The sequence below is a fragment of the Chiloscyllium punctatum genome, chromosome 25 (genome assembly GCF_047496795.1).
Source record: "Chiloscyllium punctatum isolate Juve2018m chromosome 25, sChiPun1.3, whole genome shotgun sequence".
Taxonomy (NCBI): domain Eukaryota; kingdom Metazoa; phylum Chordata; class Chondrichthyes; order Orectolobiformes; family Hemiscylliidae; genus Chiloscyllium; species Chiloscyllium punctatum.
Genome location: NC_092763.1, coordinates 23252606 through 23276519, shown reverse-complemented (window position 1 = coordinate 23276519; position 23914 = coordinate 23252606). Strand labels below are relative to the sequence as shown.

General features: G+C 43.8%; 1 pseudogene; it reads right to left on the bottom strand.

The window, feature by feature from the left end:
• Nucleotides 1-23278, bottom strand: part of LOC140495625 (sodium- and chloride-dependent neutral and basic amino acid transporter B(0+)-like) — a 76319-nt pseudogene extending 53041 nt beyond the window's left edge.
• Between the last annotated feature and the right edge of the window lie 636 nt (nucleotides 23279-23914).

Genomic DNA, 23914 nt, shown 5'->3' with positions numbered 1-23914 from the left:
CTGTCAGCAACATTCCCTCAAATCTACATGGGACTAATGATCCTCACATGGTGATCAGCGTCGACAAGGTGATCTGGGAGGTTCTGGAAGTCACTGCCATACACAGGCCTCAGGGACCCATATAGGTAAGAAAATTAGAGGCAGCACTGTCTGTCAGCCAAAACCATGGTGTCAAAAGTCACAAATTAACACTTTGGAATTCTATAAGAGCTCTCGATTGATCCTGCTGTGCTGGTATTGGATAGGCCAAGAGAGAGGACCATGCCAAGCACCCAACCAAACAGGGTTCCCTGCCATGGACTGCTGCTTTTGCGGAAGCAATATTTTTATAGGAGGAAATATAAAGAATGGAATTCGTTTCTCTCTTTTTGAACAAACACTTCAAAAGCAACATGTCTTTCAGTTGAAATCCTAAGGACTATTCTGGTGTGGCTTACCTCAGCATCAGCCAGTCTGGAGAAGTTTGATTGGCTTCCGATGTAGAATTTAATCCTTTAGAAGCTCCCTCCAGGGTAACCCCTCGGATCAGGAGTATCGTCAGAACCACATAAGGGAATGTCGCAGTGAAATAAACCACCTGAGTGCAGAGAGAAACTTGTCAGATTTCCCTGTACGGTTGGTGAGACACTGACAATATTGGATCCAATTAAATGGTAAATTAACTGAATTGTGGTTGATGTCATTGAGAGGGCGGGGGACAGTGTAAGGGGTTAAATTGGCCAACTTCTCACCTCCCCTCCCTTCTCTCACTGTACCTATAAGGGCTCCATCAGTGGCATTACATGATCTGTTTGCCAGTGGGCCACTTCAAGCCATGAAATTGTCAACAATTTTGTATTTGAGGATCTGATCCTGCTGTCCTGGTATTGGATAGGCCAAGGGAGAGGATCATGCCAAGCACCCAACCAAACAGGGTTCCCTACCATGGGCCACCTCACAGTGCCAGGGGCCCATTCTAGCCTCTGGCAACTGTCCGTGTGGACTTTGCACTTTCTCCCTGTGTCTGCATGGGTTTCTTCTGGGTGCTTTGGTTTCCTCCCACGGTCCAAAGATATGCAGATTAGGTGAATTGGCCATGCTAAATTGCTCATAGTGTCCAGGGATGTGTAAGTTAGGTGCCGTGGTTAGGGGAAAATGTAGAATAATAGGGTAGGGGAATGGATCTGGGTGGGGTGCTCTTCGGAGGGTCGGTGTGGACTTGCTGGGCTGACGGGCCTCTTTCCACACTGTAGGGATTCTGGATCTAAATCTAACAGGCTAGCCCCTTTCAACCCCCTTCATCTCAACTAACAGCCAGGGAGAGAGACATCTGTCTCCCTGTATAATTCAGACTCATGACCATCATCTGCTCAATCACTTCACACAAAACAGTACAATCTCTCAGAGCAATTGGAAATTGCCCGCGAGTCTAAGTGACTGAAACCCTTAAAATGAGGGAAGCATTTTGGAGTTTGGGGGAATTGCTGCTGTTCTTTCCCTCAGGAGAAAGATCTTCAGATCTCCCTCAGGCCTGAAGTGCTGATGAATTATGGATCGCCCATTTCCCAAAGTGACACTGTTAACATCACCTGGGAGATAAATTAGCCCCTTCACAAGTAATTAAAAATTCTAGGTTTACTGTTGCAGAAAGTTTATACTTTGTCATTGGTTTTAACTCGATTCATCACCAATCATTTACCTTTCCTGAAGATTTGATTCCTTTTGATAACGCTGCCCCAACTATCAGTCGGACCAGAAGCAGACAGAGGGCTAAATACCAGACTATCTCCCCAGTCGCATCCATTGAACTGGAATGGCATAAAACCATTTTACTGAAGAAAATGACAGCCGTCATTATTAGGTACTGTGCACACGAATATTTAGACAAATATGCTTTCATTTGTAAATTTCTTGTAAATTTGTAAATTTCATATGAAAGAGCAATAATTCTGCTTTCCTTGGTTACATAGAATTTACAACACAGGATCCATTGAACTTGACTCTTTGCACCAAACTCTTTCATCGATATCTTCTTTTCTCTTTCTTATTTCCAGCTTCCCTTTAAATGCACCACTGGTGTTTGCTGCAAACATTCCAGTTACCTTCACATTCTCAGCGCTATCTCCTTTAGAAAAGGTCCTTTGTTTTTATCATGCTATTTTCTGGGAGATATGATATTTTTATGTCTCTTGAGCTAGACTGATTCAGTCATTAAACAGGTTCTACTACCCTTCCCAAGAGGAGTTACTGGCTCAGCTGTGCAGGTTATAGGTGCAGCCCTCTGCAGCAATGTACTTACTCCCAGTATTGCTCACTTGGACCCTGGTGAGGAATGGAGATTTCTGATCCATTCAGACAAGTTTCATTGTTTGCCTGCAGCCATGTTGTATTAACGATTTTAAAAGATCCACCATCCAGAGTGAAATTGCAGAGTGGATCTAGAAAGTGTGAAATGTGTGTTTGAATTAGTATTCTTTGGGAATGCTGCTCTTATCTCTCATGGTCACTGTTTCACTCTGCCTGAACAAGTCTAATATTTAGAATACACGGGCGAGATTACACACTGCAGAACGCTGTACAGTCTGCACATTCCAGCACAGTTTGGCTCTCTGTTTGCTGCAGTAATGGATGTTGTTTAACAAATTTTTCAATGTGACAAATCACAAACCTAAACAGAGGCATTAGATTGCAGTTTCTGCAATGAGCTGCTTTTCACAAAAATGAATAGATTATGGGAGGCTTTTTTCATTATTATTAGTGTTAGGGTGTGAGCACTAACAATAGGACTCTCATTTGTTCTGTTTCTCTACTCCATCTTGAGAAGCTGTTGCTGCATTGCCTTTTTGAATTGCTGTAGTCCAAGGTGAGTAAGTTCTACCATAGTGTTTTCTTTCTGCAGTGGTTTAATACAACAGAGTGACTTGCTCATATATTTCAGGGGGCATAAGATTCAATTCAGAGTCACATGTCGGCTGGCCCAGAATGCCAGATTTACTCTCAGTATTGAGTGTCCCAGATGTCAAAAGGCACTGTCTTTTTAAGGCAGCTATGTGACATCCAACATATGAAGCTGGAGTAAACAAAAAGGTCTCAATCTTACTCTGTACCTCAGCAGACAATCAGACTGATTACCAACTAATCAGTCAGTCAGTCGGTCAGTCAGCCAGCTAATTACACAAAAGAGAAAGTGAGGACTGCAGATGTTGGAGAGTCAGAATTGAAAAGTGTGGTGCTGGAAAAGCACAGCAGGACACACATACCAAACAACCCCACCACCCTGTGGCCACCCATTTCAACTCCCCCAAGGACATGTAAATCCTGGGCCTACTCCACTGACAAATCAAAGCCACCCATCAATTGGAGGAAGAACACCTCATCTTCCATCTTGGGACACTTCATCCATGTAGCATCAACATTGACTTCACTAGTTTCGAAATCTCCCCTCTCCCCACCTCATCCCATATCCAACCCTCCACTCAGCACTGCCCTCTTGACCTGACCTCTCCTACCTGTCAATCTTCCTTCCCACCTATCCATTCCACCCACCCCACCAACCTACGACAATTATGTCCTACCTGCATCCATCTATCGCCTTCCCAGCTACCTTCCCTCCCACCCACAGTCTTCCCAGCCCCCATCCTAATCCACATTCCCGATGAAAGGCTTATGCCTGAAACATTGACTCACCTGTTCCTCTAAGGATGTTGGCTGACCTGCTGTGCTGTTCCAGAGCCACACTTTTCATCTGAGCCAATTACACATGTACTGTACTAGTAAGGGCTCTTGTGGTGCAGTGGTAGTGTCCTTATTTCTATCCTTGGAAGTCTAGGTTCATGTTCACCTCTAGATGTGTTTCATAGTAACTCTGAGCAAGTTGATTCAAAATATCTATAATATAATTAAGTAAATAACCAGGACTATACCCGGTTCAAGACACTATATCAGTTCCATTGTTAGTTGCTAATAAATTTTCAGATATCCGACTAAATTAAAAACCCAAATTTTCATTTTTGTTACATGGTATATGTGTCCTGCAGCACTTTTCCAGCACAACACTTTTCAATTCTGACTTTCTGACATTTGCAGTCCTCACTTTCTCTTATATGTACTTAGCTGGCTGAATGACCAACTGATTAGTTGGCTATCAGTCTGATTGTCTGCTGAGGTTCAGAGTAAGATTGAGACCTTTTTGTTTACTATAGCTTCATATAGAGTCATATAGACGTATAGCACGGAAACAGACCCTTTGGTCCAACCCATTCATGCCGACCAGATATCCCAACCTAATCTAGCCTCACCTGCCAGCACCTGGCCCATATCCCTCCAAACGCTTTCTACTCATATACCAATCCAAATGCCTTTTAAATGTTGCAATTGTACTAGCCTCTACCACTTCCTCTGGCAGCTCATCCGAAACGCATACGACCCTCTGTGTGAAAACGTTGCCCCGTAGGTCCCTTTTATATCTTCCTCTCTCACCATAAACCTATGCCCTCTATTTCTGGACTCCCTCTCCCCAGGGAAAAGACATGCCCCTCATAATTTTGTAAACCTCTATAAGGTCACCCCTCAGCCTCCGACGCTCCAGGAAAAACAGCCTCAGTCTGTTCAGCCACACCCTATAGCTCAAATCCTCCAACCCTGGCAACATCCTTGTAAATCTTCTCTGAACCCTTTCAAGTTTCACAACATCTTTCCGATAGGAAGGAGACCAGAATTGCACACAATATTTCAACAGTGGTCTAACCAATGTCCTGTACAGCTACAACATGACCTCCCAACTCCTGTACTCAATACTCTGACCAATAAAGGAAAGCAGGAACGCCTTCTTCACTATCCTATCTACCTGCGACTCCACTTTCAAGGAGCTATGAGCCCGCACTCCAAGGTCTCTTTGTTCAGCAAAATTCCAAAGGACCTTACCACTAACTGTATAAGTCCTGCTAAGATTTGCTTTCCCAAAATGCAGCACCTCCCATTTATCTGAATTAAACTCCATCTGTTGGATTCTGGATTAGTGGTGCTGGAAGAGCACAGCAGTTCAGGCAGCATCCGAGGAGCAGTAAAATCGACGTTTCGGGCAAAAGCACTTCATCAGGAATAAAGACAGAGAGCCTGAAGCGTGGACATCTGTTGGATGTCATTAAGCTGCCTTAAAAGGACAGTGCCTTTTGACATCTGGGACACTCAATACTGAGAGGAAATCTGGCATTCTGGGCCAGCCGACATGTGGCTCCAAATTGAATCTTATGCATCGATTAACATCCAGAAAATCATATTATTGATGAAGGACAATAGTGAACCTGATGATTTTAATGGCAATTATCAATTCAAACTATTTCTGCCCTGAGATTTGTTAGTCTGAATTTAACTTGTCTATTTGTTTGAAGGGGCATTTGGACAGTGGTCCCTGCAGAACTAATCTGAGCAGCTGTATTACCAACCCAGAACCATCCTCCCTAATCTCTAAGAGTTTCTGTGTCATTCAATAGGACTTGAACAGGAGATCAAAGGAAAGCCCAGAGAAATAGCACATGATGCTGCTATAACCTGTGATCTCAATTCAAAGGATGATTCCACTATAAAACATGCCTCCATTGTAGTTTAGGGCATCCAATTTTAAGGCACCAACCTATTGCAACAATTGCAACACTGCAAAATATGACGGAATGATGAACAATTGTAACACAACCTCACTGTGGCACATGGCTCAAATAATTTACATATTAAGCATCTAAGGAACTTAAAAAGATTTTTCCAAACTCTTCAGCTGCACTCCATTGAGGAGATTCCCCTTGAAACCTTTGATTCTCAATGCTTTATTGCTTGCACAGTAATCAAACCAAGCAACAGCTCCTAGCTTCCTATTTTTCTGAGATTTGGAGAAGGTTTTCATCATGGATGCAGGAAGTGGTTAGTATCTACTTCAAAATTATCTGTTCCCCTCCACCTAATCTCGTTTCAGATCTTGGAACTGATTGTATTCCATATTAAATTAAAAAGAACTATTGAATTTTTCCTCACAAAGCAGGATGGAAGAATAGGCTTTGACTTTTCCAGAGCTTCATTTTGCAGGACACAAAATGGGTTGGGCCACCATGGGCTTTAAAAGAGTTCCTTTGAAAATATGATAGCTCAGAAAGTTAAATCAAAACCTTGATACCTGGAAATGAAGATATTGCAACTCTGCTCCATTTTAAAGTGCACAAGATGGGTAGGACTGGCGTAGATCTTTCCTTACCCACACATGAGATGTGTGCATGGCTGACGGCACCAGCATTTGTTGCCCGTCCCTAGTTGCCCTTGAAGGTGGCGGTGAGCTGGCTTCTTGATCCGCTGCTGAAGGTAGACACAGAATACCCTTAGGAACGGAATATGAGGATTTTGTCCCAGTGACATATTTCCAAGTCGGGATGGTGAGTGACTTGGAGGGGAGCTTGCTGGTGGTGGTGTTCCATTGGCCCTGTAGATGAAAGTGGTTGGGTGTTTGGAAGGTGCTGTCTCAGGATCTTGGGTGAATTTCTGCATCTTGTAGACAGTGCACACTGCTGCTCTGAGAGTCGCTGAGGGAGAGAGTGGATGCTTGTGGGTGTGGTGTCAATCAAGTCGATCATGTCAAGCTTCTCAAGCGATGGTGGAGCTGGCTGACTATCAGTGCCATGTGCTCGTGAGGCAAGGAATAAAAAGATAGGAGAGATTAAAGTCTGGCTAAGGAGCTGGTGCAGGGAGAGGGTTTCAGGTTCTTAGATTATTGGAACGTCTTCTGGGATAGAGGTGACCTGCCCAGGAGAGACAGGTTGCACCTAAATTGAAGGGGAATGAATAATCTTGCAGGGAGGCTTGCTAGTGCTACTCAGGAGGGTTTAACATAGAGTGACAATGGGTTTTGAACCAGAGCAGCACGTCAGCAAGTGGAGGGTTGAGGGGAAGGTACATGTTAGGACCAGCAAGTCAGAAAGGAAGGACAGGCAGATAAATGAACATGATGGTATTAATGGGCTGAAGTGTGTTCATTTCAACACAAGGAGTATTGTAAGTAAGGCAGATGAGCTGAGGGCCTGGATCAGGAACATAGGGCTATAATGTTGTGGCCATTGCAGAGCTTGGTTGAGAGAGGGACAGGACTGACTGCTCAACTTTCCAGGATTTTGTTGTTTGAAAGAAGATAGAGAGGAATGTGAAAGAGATAGAGAAGTTACTAATCGGGGAGAATATTACATCAGAGAGGACATACTGAAGGGCTCACCCACTGAGACAATGTGGGCAGAGCTCAAAACTAAAATGGGTGTAATCATTCTGATAGGATTATGTAGGTACCCCAACAGTCACAGGGGCATTGAGGAACAAATATGTAGGCAGATTATGGAAAGATGTCATTAAAAACAGAGTTGTCATAGTGCGTGACTTTAACTTTCAAATATTGACTGGGATTCTTTTACAGCAAGAGGCTTAGATGGGGCAGAATTTGTTAAGTGCATCCAAACGAATTTCTTGAAACAGTATGTGGATAGTTCAACTAGAGGAGGGGCCATACTGGGCCTTGTGTTCATTAATGAGCCTGGCCATGTGACTGACCTTTCAGCGGGACAGCAGTTTGGAAACAGTGATCACAACTCCTTAGGTTTGAAGATAACTATGAACAAGGATAAGTCAGGACTTTGCAGGAAGGTGTTGAATTGAGAGAGGGAAAATTACATCAGTATTAGGCAGGAGCTAAGGCATATTAATTGGGAGGAGCTGTTATGCGGGCAAATCCACCTTTGACATGTGGGAGTTGCTTAAAGACCTACTGAGCAGAATTCAGGACTGGTAGATTCCAGTAAGGAGGAAGAACAAGGAAGGCAAGGTAAGGGACCCTCAGATAACGAGGAAGTTGTGAATTTAGTCAAAGGAAAAAAAGTAGCATACATAAGGTTTAGGAAACTAAAATTGGTTAGGGCTGTGACGAATAGAAAAAAAAAGCAGGAAAGAACTCAAGTAGGGAATTAGGGAAGCAAGAAGGGGCCATGACATGGCCTTGGGAAGTAGAGTTAAAGAGAATCCCAAGGCATTCTATAGATCAATTTAAAAATAAAAGGATAACTAGGGAGAAGGTAAGACCATTCAAGGATAAAGGAAGGAATTTGTGCTTGGAGGCAGAGGATGTTCCTGAGATCCTAAATGCATCACTATCCCACAGGATGAGGATATTGAGGATAGTGAGATTAGTGTGGAGCATGCAAATATGCTAGGGCATTTTCAGATCAAGAAAGAAGTGGTGTTGGGTCTCTTGAAGAGCATTAAGGTGGGGAGGTCCCCAGGACCCGATGATATCTATCCAAAGGTTATTGACAGAGGCAAGAGAGGAGATTTCTGAGGCCTTGACCAAGATTTTTGTGCCCTCGTTAACCACTGGAGAAGTCTGGGAGGACTGGCAAGTAGCTAATGTTGTTCCTCAGTTCAAGAAGGGAAGTAGAGGTAATCTAGGAAACTATAGACCAATGTGTCTCACATCAGTGGTTGGGAAGTTATTGGAGAGAATTCTTTGGGATAGGATTTATGCACATTTGGAAAAGCATGAACTAATTGGGGACAGTCAGCATGGCTTTGTGCAGGTCAGGCCATTTCTTATTAACTTGATTGGGTTTTTCGAGGTGAAAAAGGTGATGATGAGGGTAGAGCAGTGATGTTGTCTACATGGATTTTAGTGAGGCTTTTGACAAGGTCCCTCATGGTTAAGATGCATGAGCTTCATGGTGTCTTGGCTGCATGAATTTAGAATTGGCTTGCCTATAAAAGGCAGAGGGCAGTGGCAGAAGTGTGTTTTCTGGCTGGAAGGCCGTGACTCATGGTGTTCCATGGGGATCTGTACTAGGACCTCTGCTGTTTGTGATACATATAAATAACTTGGATGAAAATGGAGATAGGTGGGTTCGTAAGTTTGCAGAAGACACAATGATCAATGAAGTTGTGGATAGTATAGAAGGTTGTCAAAGGATACAGTGGGATATAGATCATTTGAAGATGTGGGCAGAGAAATGGCAGATGGAGTTTAACTCAGGAGTGATTGAATATAAGTGTGAAATGCTGCACTTTGGGAAATCAAATACTAAGGAAAAGTATTCAGTTAATGGCAGGGCCCTGATCAACAGGGATCTTGATGTACAGAGGGATCTTGGAGTTCAAGTCCATAGCTCCCTGAAAGTGGCCACACAAGTTGGTAGGGTGGCAAAGAAAGCATATGGTATGCTTGCTTTTATTGGTTGGGGAACTAAGTGCAAGAGTCAGGGTGCCATGTGCAGATTTATAAAACTTTGGTTTGTCTTGAACTTTGTTGGAACCATTATGTTCAATTCTGGTCGCTACATTACGAGAAGGATGTAGATGCTTTGGAGAGGGTGCAGAAAAGGTTTACCATGATGCTGCCTGGATTGGTGGGTGTAAGCTATAAGGGGAGGCTAGAAAAACTTGGGTGGTTTTCTCTGGAGTAGCAGAGTCTGAGGGAGACTTGATAGAAGCCTGTCAAATTATGAGATGCATAGATAGGATTGATGGTCAGAATGTTTTTCCCAGAGTTGAAATGTCTAGCACTGGGGAGCATGCATTTATGGTGAGACGGGAAAAACTTCAAAGAGAACATGAGCAGCAAAGCTTTTACACAGAGAGTGGTAGGAGTCTGCCAGAGGTGATGGTGGAGGCAGATACAATAGAAACACTTAAGGGACTTTTAGATAAGTACATGAATATGAAAGGATTGGAGAGATATGAATGAAGGGCAGGTAGAAAGTATTAATTTCATTTAGGGTCATGTTTGAACATAGAACATAGAACATTATAGCACAGTACAGGCTCTTCGGCCCTTGATTTTGCACCAACCTGTGGAACCAACCTGAAGCCTATTTATCCAACACTATCCATTTTCATCCATATGTCTATCCAATGACCATTGAAATGCCCTTAAATTTGGTAAGTCTACTATCATTGCAGGCAGGGCATTCCACGCCCATTCAACTTTCTAAGTAAAGAAACTACCTTTGACATCTGTCGTAAATCTATCACCCCTCAATTTAAAGCTATGTCCTCTCATGCTAGCCATCACCATCCGAGGAAAAAGGCTTGCACTGTTCACCCTATCTCATCCTCTGATTATCTTATATGTCTCTATTAAGTCACCTCTCAACCTTGCTCTCTCTATTGAAAACAGCCTCATGTCCCTCAGCCTTTCCTCATAAGACCTTCCGTCCATACCAGGCAACATCCTTGTAAATATCCTCTGAACCCTCTCCGATGCTTCCACATCTTTCCAATAATGCAGTAGGCAGACTGTATGCAATACTCCAAGTGCGGCAGCACCAGAGTTTTGTACAGCTGCAGCATGACCTTGTGGCTCCGAAACTCAATCCCTCTACTAATAAAAGCGAACACATAGTATGCCTTCTTAACAACCCTATCAACCTGGGTGGAAACTTTCAGGGATCTATGTACATGGACACCAAGATCTCTCTGCTAATCTACACTGCCAACAATTTTACCATTAACCCAGTACTCTTTATTCCTGTTGAAACTTCCAAAGTGAATTATAGAGTCATAGAGTCATAGAGATGTACAGCATGGAAACAGACCCTTTGGTCCAACCCATCCATGCCGACCAGATATCCCAACCCAATCTAGTCCCACCTGCCAGCACCTGGCCCATATCCCTCCCAACCCTTCCTATTCATATACCCATCCAAATGCCTCTTAAATATTGCAATTGTACCAACCTCCACCACTTCCTCTGGCAGCTCATTCCATACACGTACCACCCTCTGCGTGAAAAGTTGCCTCTTAGGTCTCTTTTATATCTTTCCCTTCTCACCCTCTAGTTCTGGACTCCCCGATCCCAGGGAAAAGTCTTTGTCTATTTATGCTATCCATGCTCCTCATAATTTTGTAAACCTCACATTTTTCCACATTAACTCAATTTGCTACCTCTCAGCACAACTCTGCAGCATATCCACGTCCCTCTGTAACCTGCAACATCCTTTAGCACGATCCACAATTCCACCGACCTTGATGTCATTTGTAAATTTACTAACCCATCCTTCTACACCCTCATCCAGGTCATTTACAAAAATGACAAACAGCAGTGGCCCCAAAATAGATTGTTACTGTACACTATTACATACTGAACTCCAGGATGAACATTTCCCATCAACCACCATCTTCTATATTCTTTCAGCTAGCCAATTTCTGATCCAAACCACTAAATCACCCTCAATCCCATGCCTCTGTATTTTGTGCAATAGCTTACTGTGGGGAACCTTATCAAACCCCTTACTGAAATCCATATACACCACATCAACCACTTTACCCTCATCCACCTGATTGGTTGCCATCTCAAAGAACTTAATAAGGTTTGTGAAGCATGACCTAACCTCACAAAACCTGTGTTTGCTATCCCTAGTCAACTTATTCCTCTCTCGATGAGTATAAATCCTATCTCTTAAAACCCTTTACCACTTTACCACTGGCCTATAATACCAAGGTTGTCTCTACTCCACCTCTTGAACAAGGGAACAACATTTGCTATCCTCCAGTCTTCCAGCACTAGTCCTGTAGACAATGATGATTTAAAGATCAAAGCCAAAGGCTCTGCAATCTCCTCCCTGACTTCCCAGAGAATCCCAGGATAAATGCCCATCTGGCCCAGGGGAACTTCTCTATTTTCACACTTTCCAGCATTACTAACACCTCCTTCTCATGAACTTCAACCCTATTTAGCCTAGTAGCCTGTATCTCAGTATTCTCATCGACAACATTGTCTTTTTTCCAGTGAGAATACTGACAAAAATATTTGTTTAGCACATACCCATCTCCTTGGACTCCATGCACAAGTTTCCACTACTATCCTTGATTAACCCTAATCTTTCTCTAGTCATTCTTTTAGTCCTGCTATACCTATAGAAAGCTTTACGGTTTTCCTTGATCCTACCTGTCAATGATTTCTCATGTCCCCTCCTGGCTCTTCTTAACTCTCTCTTTCAGTCTTTCCCGGCTAACCTGTAACTCTCAAATGCCGTAAGTGAGCCTTCACGTCTCATCCGAACATAAGCCTTCTTTTTCCTCTTGATAAGAGATTCAATTTCTTTAGTAAACCACGGCTCCCTCATTCGAACACTTCCTCCCTGCCTAACAGGTACATACATATGAAGGACATGCAGTAGCTGTTCCTTGAATAAACTCCACATTTCAATTGTGCCCATCTCCTGAAGCTTCCTTCCTCATCCTATGCATCCTAAATCTTGTCTAATTACATCATAATTGCCTTTCCCCAGCAATAACTCTGGCCCTCCATTATATCAGGAGGAGAAAGTGAGGACTGCAGATGCTGGAGATCAGAGCTGAAAATGTGTTGCTGGAAAAGCGCAGCAGGTCAGGCAGCATCCAAGGAACAGGAGAATCGACGTTTCGGGCATAAGCCCTTCTTCAGGATTATGCCTGACCTGCTGCGCTTTTCCAGCAACACATTTTCAGCCCTCCATTATATACCCATCCCTTTCCATCGCTAAAGTAAACACTACCGAATTGTGCTCACTATCACCAAAGTGCTCACCTATCTCCAAATCCAATATGGCCTCACCCTTGTTGGCCTGTCTACATACTGTGTCAGGAAACCCTCCTGTACACATTGGACAAAAACTGACTCATCTAAAGTGATCGAACTATAGTATTTCTAGGCAATATTTGAAAAGTTAAAGAGGATAGCCAATATTGTTTGGCACAACACCACGAGCTGAAGAGCCTGTTCTATGTTCTATGTTCTATCAACTTCAAGAAGATGAACATTGAGAATAAGATGGCAGGAAATCCCCATCCATCCCACTAACACCATTGGAGCACCCACAATGTTGGCCACTTCCCTACTAAGAACATAACATTTCCAAGTATCGGCGATGTAGGGATTGACATCTACACAAGGATTTCTATGTCGTGTGACCATCCAGTACTGTCAATGTGGTCAGTAAACTGTGACTCTACATATCCACCATAGCGTCAACTGCAAGCTACACAGATGCAAAGTCAGTTGGATATCTTTCATCAGTGCTATCACTGGATATTCCTTGCAGAGGCAACATTACTTAAGAAGAATTGCTGCAGAGATTAGTCAGAGGCACTGCCTTTGATATATTGGAACAGAACATCGACTGAGGCAGGCAGGGCATGTATTTCACCTCCTTACATGCACATCCTTTCAGAGTTGCAGGAGAGTGGATTCCAACAGATGGGAAAGAAAGCAGATCTGGAAACGTACATTAAATGACACACTGCAAAGCTTGTGTGAAAGAGATTGAGATGGAACAGAGTCCTGCTGCTCATTGTTCTATACTTTAAGAGGTATCAAGTCGAAGCAAGTGAACCCGCACAGCTCAGAGTTCCAGGTAAAGCCTCTCACTGTTAGTATTTAAATTAGTAAGGCAAGGTAAACATTGCAGGGGGGTAACTGCATTGGGGCATAGGGTTAATCACACTCCTGAAACTGACGTCATGTTTTGGCAGTGATTGAATGATGACTCATCTCACCAACCCTTCCACAGAGAGATTATACGCTGCAGCGTACAAATATACAAAAGACGGGAACCATGTCAATGAAAACTGACATCACAGAAAAAGGAAACACACAAAAAAAGAAATTCTGCACAGATGTAAGAGAGATGGAAGCAAGAGAAAAAGGCAGGACAGATACAGAGTCTGGAGAGACTATTTAAGAGAGAGAAAAAGAAAGACATGATTGTAAAATCAAAACAAAATTAGCAGGATCAGAAAAAGAGTGTAGGTGAGAAACAGAGGGCAAGAAGATTGAGTCTCAGCTTATTTTTATATGTGTAATAGCAAGCAGTTTCTTTACATTCCACAGCACAAACTAACAATTTAGGAATGATTATCCATCAGTCCCAATGACTCAGAGATATGATGCACAATGCCAACATCAATCCTAGTCTTTCTGCTGTATGGTCACAATGAGGATGGTCACTGAAACTATTGTCCATCTCTCTCCCTCACTCAGACTGACAGAATGAACAATGAACAGTCGGTGTGTACACTTTCTCCAGTGTACCTTTGGGGGTCCTGCTGTATGTTTCATCTGCTCCCCACCAACTGAAGCAGTCTGCCCATGGCAGGGGTGATTGGAAGGAAACGACCAGGTAGTACAGAGTGTAGGTGAGGATGCAGGAGTAGTAAACCTCACAGATTGCACCAAAAAGGACCATGGTTATACCAACACCTTAAAATGAAATGGGAAACAAGAGCTAGATTAGATTAAAGAAGGTTTTCATAGAATCCCTACACTGTGAAAACAGGCCCTTCGGCCCAACAAGTCCACATCAACCCACCAAAGAGTAACCCAACCCCCCAAAATCAATCCCAATACTGTATAATTATCCCATTGACTAATGCACTTAACCTACATATCCCTGAACAGAATAGGCAATTTAGCACAGCCAATTTACCCTAACCAGCACATCTTTGGATTGTGGGAAGAAACCAGAGCAAACCCACACAGACACGGGGAGAATGTGCAAACTCCACACAGACAGTCACCCGAGGCTGGAATTGAACCTACTGCTGTGAGCCACCATGTCATCCTGAACTTAAACTCTTTTGCATGCATTCAGTTGGTAGGCAAATCAAAGTTATTTGATTGCTGTTATATCAGAAATAAATAATTTTATAGATTTGGGGAAGTTGTACTTTACTGCAACAAAACAAAGAACTGCAGATGCTGAAGATCTGAAACAAACACATAAATCACTGGAAGAACTCAGCAGATCTGGCAGCATGCTTGGAGAGAAAACAATGAACACTTTCAGTCCAGGAACCAGTCTTCAGAACTCAGAAACCTTCTGTCCTGATGAATGGTCACTGGGCTCAAAAGCTTAACTTTGCTTTCTCACCACAGATGCTGTGTTCTTCCAGCAATTTCTGTTTTTGTACTTTAATGCTTTGGGCTGCAAAATCAGACTCTATCATGCAGGCATTTCCAACATAATGGAAGTGGATTGAGATGAAAATGGTGGGGAGGTGATTCCCACCATACCCAGCATGGCTCCTATTGGTCAATATGTGGCAGAGAGCAATTGTTCATTGAGTGAATTCTTTGAGTGAGCTGATACTATGCAATAGCTAGATTGTGAGATCAATCAAGATAGAGCCCAGATTTTATGGCCAGCCTAGGAATTTGGACATCCCCGCTGAAATGAATGCCCATTCTAAATATAGGTGACCCCCAACACACCTCTAATAACAAAAATGGTCCATAAGGTCTAGATCCAGAAATCCGACCCCTACTTTCAACAGATCCCATTTATGCTGGGTGGGGAATAGCAGTGCAATGTGATTCCCACGTCTGGGAAACCCAAACACAGCAAAGTTACCCAAGCTCAAAACTGCAACACAGCCCTTAACCCACAATGGATCAGGTCTGAAAACTACAGGAGCCATAAATGTTCTTGAACATCAGATAAGATTTATAACACTCCAGTTTGCTGAGTTACTTAAATACTCAGCCCTTGATTTCTTTTTAACAGCAGCCTGTCTTTACTAGTGGATGATAAAAAATAAATCAATTCCAGTAGATAGAAAAAGCTAAAAGCAAATATAGCTCTCAGGTTTATCATTACACCCTTACTAATGTTTTGTTGCTTTGCAAAAACAATTTTTATCATAATAGGTTCATTGTTTGATTGATAGTCCAAGTAGGTTATTACAAGATTAGGAATGAATTACAACCTTTTTTAAAATAGTGGATTATTGTAGGGATTTAAATGCTTTCAATGAATTTTCATGAATGGTGATTTTGTTTTACAAGCTGAAAGATGTATTAGACTCTGTTTATACGCTTTTCCATTACACTTTAACATAGCCCCTAATAACTGCTCTTGAATACTGGGTAAATTGGCATGGAAGGTGGTTGGCAGGGGCATGTGTTTGCATTAGATTGACATGTGGTAATAAGGGGCATTGGGGTAATGAGAGGCCATGGATGTGGATGGGGTATGGGTTGGACTGGATTAGAATGCATGGAGCTTGAAGAATGGAAAAGATTTTGTGGCTGTTTGAGGTGAGATGGATTTTAAAACTGGGATTAATGTTCCATAGAGCCACTTTGAGCATTTTGAGAAACCCATACCCACCCTTGAAGAGAAGAGCCAGTCATCCAGGGAGTTTCTTGTAAGGTGAATGTGGAAAGTTAGGCAATCACCTGAAACCTGTGACCTGACTCCCAAGTGCAAAGCCAGGCCTTTAGAATTATTTCAGGAATGATGTTCAACACAGATAAATGTGGGGCAGAACGTTCATCATTTTTATGATTCAAGTGGAAGGTGAGAAACAAATGGACCGACATCCCAAATGACTAAATGTTGAGCCACAAAACCAAACTGAACCCATGGAATTAATTGTAGAAGTATAGAATTGAGAAGTAGATATATTATGCAAAACATGTAGCAATATTTTGTTTGGCCATGCTTATACTGCAATATGCTGTTCCTGTTATTTTATAGTAAGGATATAGAAGTACTGGAGCATGTGATTGGCAAGTATTGGGAACAATATATATCACAGAACACAGAACAGTACAGCACAGTCCAGGCCCTTTGGCCATCGATGTTGTGCTGGCCTTCTATCCTACTGTAAGATCAAACAAACCTCCATACCCTTCATTGTACTATCATCCATGTGCCTATCCAAGAATTGCTTAAATGTCCCTAATGTATCTGACTACCACTGCTGGCAGTGCATTCCACACACCCACCACTCTGTGTTCCCTCCACTCTCCCTAATCGGCCTGATCCTCACTTTGGCAATCCTCTTGTTCCTTACATAAGTGAAGACCACCTTGGGGTTTTCCCTAATCCTACCCACCAAGATTTTTTCTTACCCCCTTTTAGCTCTCCTAAGTCTATTCTTCAATTCCTTCCTGGCTACCTTGAAACCCTCTAGAGCCCTGTCTGATCCTTGTTTCCTCAACCTTAAGGAAACTTCCTTCTTCCCCTTGACTAGATGTTCCATATCTCTTGTCACCCAAGGTTCATTCACCCTACCATCCCTTTCTTGCCTAATTGAGACAAACCTCTCCAGCACTCACAGCAAGTGATTCCTAAACAACTTCCATTTCTGTCGTGCATTTCCCTGAGAATATCTGCTCCCAATTTATGCTCCACAGTTCCTGCCTAATAGCGTTGTAATTCCCTCTCACCCAATTAAATACATTCCCATACCATCTGCTCCTATCCCTCTCGATGGCTATAGTAAAGGTCAGACAGTTATGATCACTATCACCGAAATGCTCTCCCACTGAGAGATCTGACACCTGACCTGGTTCGTTGCTAGATACCAAATCCAATATGGCCTCCCCTCCAGTCAGCCTATCACCACAGAACACACCAGATGGCCTCCTTCTTTAGAGACCGCAATTTCCCTTCCCACGTGGTTAAAGATGCCCTCCAATGCATCTTGTCTACATCCTGCACCTCTGCCCTCAGACCCCACCCCTCCAACCGTAACAAGGACAGAACGCCCCTGGTGCTCACCTTCCACCCTACCAACCTTCGCATAAACCAAATCATCTGCCGACATTTCCGGCACCTCCAAACAGACCCCACCATCAGGGATATATTTCCCTCCCCACCGCTTTCCGCCTTCCGCAAAGACCGTTCCCTCCGTGACTACCTGGTCAGCTCCACGCCCCCCTACAACCCACCCTCCCATCCTGGCATTTTCCCCTGCCACCGCAGGAACTGTAAAACCTGTGCCCACACCTCCTCCCTCACCTCTATCCAAGGCCCTAAAGGAGCCTTCCACATCCATCAAAGTTTTACTTGCACATCCACTAATATCATTTATTGTATCTGTTGCTCCTGATGCAGTCTCCTCTACATTGGGGAGACTGGGCGCCTCATAGCAGAGCACTTTAGGGAACATCTCCGGGACACCCGCACCAATCAACCACACCGCCCCATGGCCCAACATTTCAACTCCCCCTCCCACTCTGCCGAGGACATGGAGGTCCTGGGCCTCCTTTACCGCTGCTCCCTCACCACCAGACGCCTGGAGGAAGAACGCCTCATCTTCCGCCTCAGAACACTTCAACCCCAGGGCATCAATGTGGACTTCAACAGTTTCCTCATTTCCCCTTCCCCCACCTCACCCTAGTTCTAAACTTCCAGCTCAGTAACTGTCCCCCATGACTTGTCCGGACTTATCCTACCTGCTTATCTCCTTTTTCACCTATCCACTCCACCCTCTCCTCCCTGACCTATCACCTTCATCCCCTCCCCCACTCACCCATTGTACTCTATGCTACTTTCTCCCCACCCCCACCCTCCTCTAGCTTATCGCTCCACGCTTCAGGCTCACTGCCTTTATTCCTGATGAAGGGCTTTTGCCCGAAACATCGATTTTGAAGCTCCTTGGATGCTGCCTGAACTGCTATGCTCTTCCAGCACCACTAATCCAGAATCTACATCTTGAGTCAGGAATCCTCCTTGGACATACCCGACAAAATCTGCTTCATCCAAATTATTTGCATGAAGGAGATTCCAATCAATATTCAGGAAATCGAAGTCACCCATGACAACAAACCTGTTAGCTTCTGCACCTTTCCAAAATCTGACTCCCAATTTGCTCCTCTGTGTCTCTGTTGCTTTTGGGGGGCTCTACAGAAACTCCCATTAAAGTGACTGCTCCTTTCCTGTTTCTGACTTCCACCCATATTGACTCAACAGACAAACCCTCCTCAACAACCACCCTTTCTGCAGCTGAGACACTAGCTCTGATTAGCAATGCCACTCGGCCACCTCTTTTAACTTCCGCCCCATGCCCTCCATCTCCTCCACGACTTTCATTTCCCTGGCCCCCAACACCTCATCTTCACCATGGACATCCAGTCCCTCTATACATCCAACCACCATGATGAAGACCTCCAAACCATCTGTTTCTTCCTCTCCTGCTGACCCAATGAGTACTCTTCCACCAATACACTCATTCCATTGGTGGCCTGGTCCTCACCCTCAACAACTTATTCTTCGAATCCTCCCACTTCCTTCAGGCAAAAGGGGTAGCCATGGCCCCAGTAATGCCTGTCTCTTCATTCAATATGTGGAACAGTCTATCTTCCCCAGTTACACTGAGATAATTCCCTACCTTTTCCTCCGCTACATCGATGACTGTATCAGCGCCATCTCGTGCTCCCACGAGGAGGTTGAACAGTTCATCAACTTCATGAACATCTTCCACCCTGACCAGTTAGAGGAACGGACTGGAGATTCTGTAGTTGTGAATGGGATGCCCAGAAGGTATGCTGCTTCCCAGATGCCAGGGTCCAGGATGTCTCTAATCAAGTCTACAAGATTCTGAAGAGGGAGGGTAAGAAGTCATGGTGCACATTGGCACCAATGACATAGCCAGGAAAAGGGATAAGGATCTAAAAAATGATTTCAGGGAGTTGGGTTGGAAGTTAAAAAGCAGGACGAGCAGACTAGTAACCTCAGGATTACTTCTGGTGCCACATGCTGGTGAGGTGAGGAACGGAGCAAGTGTAGCTAAACACATGGCTACAGGGCTGGTGCAGGAAGGAGGGCTTCAGATATATAGATCATTGGGGTACCTTCTGGGGAAAGTGGGACTTGTACATGAAGGACGGGTTGCACTTAAACAAGAGCGGCACCAATGTCTTGGGTGGGAGATTTGCTAGAGCACTTCAGGAGAATTTAAACCCGTTTGGCAAGGGGATGGGAACCAGAGTTACAGAGCTGCAGGAGAGGGTAGTTTTTTGAAAGGGCAGAAAGAGAATGCAGAGAGTCTGTCAGGAAGGATACACGGTTGATAGGGCAAAGGGATAGATTAAAGTGTGTCGGTTTCAATGCAAGGAGTGTTAGGAATAAGAGCGAAGAACCTAGAGCATGGATCAGTACTTGGAATTATGATGTTGTGGCCAAAGTGGAGACATGGATTTCACAGGAATTTTACAGGAATTTTTAAAGGATATTCTAGGATTTAGATCTTTTAAAAAAGAACAGGGAGGGGTGTAAAAGAGGAGGGGGAGTAGCATTGTTAATTAGAGAGTGGATCACAGCTACAGAAAAGGAGGTTGCTGAGGAGGGTTTGCCTACTGAGTCAGTATGGGTGGAAGTCAGTAACAGGAAAGGAGCAGTCACTTTAGTGGGTGTTTTCTATAGAGCCCCTATTAGCAGCAGAGAAATGGAAGAACAGTTTGGACAGCAGATCTTAGAAAGGCGCGAATGTAACAGAGTTGTTGCTATGGGTGACTTCAACATCCCCAATATTGATTGGAACCTCCCTTGTACAGATGGTCTGGATGGAGCCGATTTTGTCAGATGTGTCCAGGAGGGATTCCTGACTCAATATGTAGATAAGCCGACTAGGCAGGAAGCCATGTTGGATTTGGTGCTCGGCAATGAGCCAGGTCAGGTGTCAGATTTCTCAGTGGGAGAACGTTTCAGTGACAGTGACCACAACTGCCTCACCTTTACCACAGCCATGGAGAGGGATAGGAACAGACAGTATGGGAAGGTATTTAATTGGGGGAGGGGAAATGATACTGCTATTAGACAGGAGCTGTGGGGTATAAATTAGGAACAGTTGTTCTACGGGAAAGGTACAACAGAAGTGCGGAGGTTGTTTAAGGGGGACTTGTTGTGAGTGTTGGATAACTTTTTCCCACAGAGACAGGCAAGGAATGGTAAGGTGAAGGAGCCTTGGGTGACAAGAGCAGAGGAGCTTCTCATCAAGAGGAAGAAGGAAGCTTACTTTAAGTTGAGAAAGCAACAGTCTGGCACAGTTTCAGAGGATTACCGGGTAGCTAAGAAATAACTCAAAAATGGACTGAGGAGAGCTAGCAGGAGGCGGGAAGGATTAAGGAAAACCCAAAAACCTTCTACATGTACGTGAGGAATAAGAGAATGATCAGAGAGAGGGTAGAACCAATCAGGGATAGTGGAGGGAACTTGTGCCTGGAGTCTGAAGAGGTAAGGGAGCCCATCAATGAGTTTTTTGCTTCAGTATTCACTGGAGAGAGGGACCTTGTTGATAGTGAGAACACCGTGGACCAGGTTAATAGGTTTGAACCAATCAATATTAAGAAAGTGGATGTGCTGGACTTTCTGGGAAGCATCAAGATAGATAAGTCCCCCAGGGCCGGACCAGATATATCCAAGGTTACTCCGGGAAGGGAGGAATGACCTTGGCAATGATCTTTGCATCCTCACTCTCCACGGGAGTAGTACTGGATGATTGTTCCTCTGTTCAAGAAAGGGAATAGGAAAATCGTGTGAATTACAGACGAGTCAGTTTTACATCTGTGGTAAGCAAGGTGCTGGAAAGAATTCTGAGAGATAAGATTTATGACTATTTGAAAAAACATAGCTTGGTTAAAAATAGTCAGCATGGCTTTGTGAGAGGTAGGTCATGCCTCCCAAGCCTTATTGAGTTCTTTGAGGATGTGACAAGACAAGTTGACAAAGGTCAAGCAGTGGATGTGGTGTATATGGATTTCAGTAAGGTATTTGATAAGGTTCCCCATGGTAGGCTCATTCAGAAGGTTAGGAGAGATGGAATACAGGGAAATTTGGCTGTCTGGATATGCAATTGGCTGGTCAAAAGAAGACAGCGACTGCTAGTGGATCAAAAGTATCATGCCTAGAGGTCAGTGACCAGTGGTGTCTCACAGCAATCTGTTCTTGGGCCTCTGCTCTTTGTAGTTTTTATAAATGAATTGGATGAAGAAGTGGAAGGGTGGGTTTGCCGGTGACACAAAGGTCGGTGGTGTTGTAGATTGTGTCGAGGGCTGTTGCAGGCTACAACAAGACATTGACAGGATGCAGAGCTGGGCTGAGAAGTGGCAGGTGGTGTTAAACCTGGATAAATGTGAAGTGATTCATTTTGGAAGATCAAATTTGAATGGTGAATACAGGGTTAAAGACAGGATTCTTGGCAATCAGGAAGAACATCGAGACTTGGGTTCCATGTACATAGATCCCTTAAAATGACCACCCAATTTGATAGGGTTGTTAAGAAGGGGTTCTGGCTTTCAGGGGAATTGAGTTTAACAGCTGGGAGGTTTTGCTACAGCTCTATCAAACCCTGTTTTGACCACACTTGGAATATTATGTCCAGTTCTGGTCACCTCATTATAGGAAAGATTTAGATACTTTAGAGACAGTGCCAAGGAGATTTATCAGGATGCTGCCTGGATTGGAGGGCTTGCCTTACAAAGAAAGGTTGAGTGAGCTTTTCACACTGGAGAGAAGAAGGAAGAGAGGTGATTTGATAGTGGTGTACAAGGGAATGAGAGGCACAGATAGACTAGATAGACAGAGACCTTTCCCCAGACAGAAATGGCTGTCATGAGAGGTCATAATGTTAAAGTGATTGGAGGAAGGAATAGCAAGATGACAGAGCTAGATTGTTTACACAGAGAGTGGTGGGTGTGTGGAATGCACTGCCAGCAGTAGTAGTAGAGTCAGAGTCATTAGGGACATTTAAGCAATTGCTGGACAAGCACATGGATAGCAGTAAACTGAGGGATGTGTAGGTTAGGTTGATCTTAGATTAAGATAAATGCTTGGCACAACATCGTGGGCTGAAGGGCCTGTACAGTGCTGTACTGTTCAATGTCCTATGTTGTGTTCCAGATGCAAGTCAACTGGCCACACTACACAACATTAAGCAAAACACAGTTATTTTGAACACGATAGAAAAATACAATGACAGAAAGAGGAACTTGGAGTAACTGAACTCTGTTGGAAAACTTAACAGAATAATAGATACAGTTACTATTTCTAAATAACTGTTTCAATATAGCAATATCCCATGAACACACGCTTGGCTGAATGGTAAATTCAGAAACCAGATTGTGTCACATGCAATTCTATCAGTAAGAAAGAGATACTTGCAGCAGCTCCCCAGAGAGACAGGGTGTAGGAGCTAGGAGAGATTCACTGCCTTCCAACCCTGTAGAGACCCCAGCAACAACAATTACCGAAAGCTAACTAAAATCCCTGGTTCTGTAGGTGAGAGTTTGACCACACCCACTCAGACTGCTTCTATTCCAACTTAAAATAAAAAGCCAAAACTTGACAAGTTGTTTATCTTTGCATAGACTGCTCATTGCCTGTCCCCTAATCTCTCTCGAAAAGAAACCGGGATAGAGCACAACTCTTAAAGCCACAGCATCATCACACCAACCGAAAGAGACCATGTCCAATGCTTTATCAAAGTCCACATAACCGACATCCATTGCCTTATCCTCATCAATCATCTTCGTCACTTCCTCAAGAAATTCAAATTTGTGAGTCAAGACTTCTCCTCCATGAAGTACTGCTGACTATGCCGAATATGGCCGTAAATCATGCCTGTAAGAATCTCCTCCAATAATTTCCCTCCTTCTGATGTCAGGCTCACCAGCCTATAATTTCCTAGATGATGACTCTTTTAAACAATATAACAATATTATTGCTCCAGTCTTTTGGGACTTCACCTGGGGCTAAGGAGGATGCAAAGATCTCTGTCAAGGCCCCAGAGATCTCCTCCCACGTCTCCTTCAGGATCCTGGGATAGATCCCATCAGACCTTGGCGACTTACCTACCTTGATGTTTTTCAAGACACTTAACACTTCTTCCTTCTTTGTATCATCTTTTCCTAGAATATCAACATACTTTCCCTAATTTTGCCATCATCCATATCCTTCTTGGTGATTTGCAATGCCGAATACTCATTAAAGACCACACACACTTGCTGCAGCTCCATGCAGAACTTGCTTCCTTTGTCCTTGAGTGGACCTGCCCTTTCCCTTGTTATCCTTTTGCTTCTAAATATGTATAAAATGCCTTGGGTTTGTTCTTAATCCTATGTGCCAAGCATAATTCATGGCTCCCCCATGATTATATGGTAATA